This window comes from Toxoplasma gondii (genome assembly GCF_000006565.2).
Source record: "Toxoplasma gondii ME49 unplaced genomic scaffold asmbl.1354, whole genome shotgun sequence".
In the NCBI taxonomy this organism is placed as follows: Eukaryota; Apicomplexa; class Conoidasida; order Eucoccidiorida; family Sarcocystidae; genus Toxoplasma; species Toxoplasma gondii.
Window position 1 is genome coordinate 1 of NW_017383310.1, and position 1,384 is coordinate 1,384.

General features: G+C 43.4%; 1 non-coding gene across 1 annotated transcript; it reads left to right on the forward strand.

The window, feature by feature from the left end:
- On the forward strand, window positions 1-1,073 carry TGME49_460920 (the record flags this gene model as incomplete). The annotated part of the gene is made up of 1 exon (XR_001974436.1): window positions 1-1,073. It is a non-coding gene; the product is annotated as an 18S ribosomal RNA (ribosomal RNA).
- Window positions 1,074-1,384: the final 311 nt, after the last annotated feature.

Here is a 1,384-nt window from a genome sequence, read left to right on the forward strand (position 1 = left end):
AAAGACTTTGATTTCTCATAAGGTGCAGGAGAAGTCAAGCATGACGTTTTCCTATCTCTAGTCGGCATAGTTTATGGTTAAGACTACGACGGTATCTGATCGTCTTCAGCCCCTAACTTTCGTTCTTGATTAATGAAAACATCTTTGGCAAATGCTTTCGCAGTAGTTCGTCTTTAACAAATCTAAGAATTTCACCTCTGACAGTTAAATACGAATGCCCCCAACCGTCCCTATTAATCATTACTTCAGTCCTAGAAACCAACAAAATAGGGCCTAAATCCTATCTTATTATTCCATGCTGCAGTATTCAAGGCGACAAGCCTGCTTGAAACACTCTAATTTTCTCAAAGTAAAAGTCCTGGAAAAAACTCCACACAATGAAGTGTGGAGAAATCCAGAAGGATGCTAGAATTCACCAAGTGCACACCCCTGAGGGCGGACTGGCTGCTTCCAGCAGAAATCCAACTACGAGCTTTTTAACTGCAACAACTTTAATATACGCTATTGGAGCTGGAATTACCGCGGCTGCTGGCACCAGACTTGCCCTCCAATTGTTACTCTGAAAGGGGTTTGGATTCCTATCATTCCAATCACTAGAAATGAAATTTCCAGTGTTGTTATTTCTTGTCACTACCTCCCTGAATCAGGATTGGGTAATTTGCGCGCCTGCTGCCTTCCTTAGATGTGGTAGCCGTTTCTCAGGCTCCCTCTCCGGAATCGAACCCTAATTCCCCGTTACCCGTCACTGCCACGGTAGTCCAATACAGTACCGTCGAAAGCTGATAGGTCAGAAACTTGAATGATCCGTCGCAGACCGAAGTCAACGCGATCCGTTCGGTTACTATGAATCACCTGAGGACCACCGGAAGGTGGGTTGGTTCTGTATCTAATAAACACTGCCCTTCCAGGGGAAGAGGCATGTGCGCATGTATTAGCCATAGAATTACCACGGTTATCCATGTAGTAAAGACCATCAAATAAACTATAACTGTTTTAATGAGCCATTCGCAGTTTAGCCGTATAAAAGCTTATACTTAGACATGCATGGCTTAATCTTTAAGACAAGCATATGACTACTGGCAGGATCAACCAGGTTAATATGTTCCTGAGACAGACCACCTCAAAAACACCAAAAAAACACTCAATCAACCGTCTATTTTCCGGCCTCTTTCGTGTTTTATGGCATAAACAGAAGTGTAAGCCTGCCTCACTCAAGGTTCTACATCAAAACGCGACGTTTTTTGGTCGCCTGGTGAGCCTTAACAGCAACACCAGTTTCTGATGATACTCTTGAGCTATTTGAAACAACAACGCCTTCATCCTGAATCGATTCATCAGGAATCATGGTCGTTGATGCTACAAATCAACAAAGCTTGTCCACCTT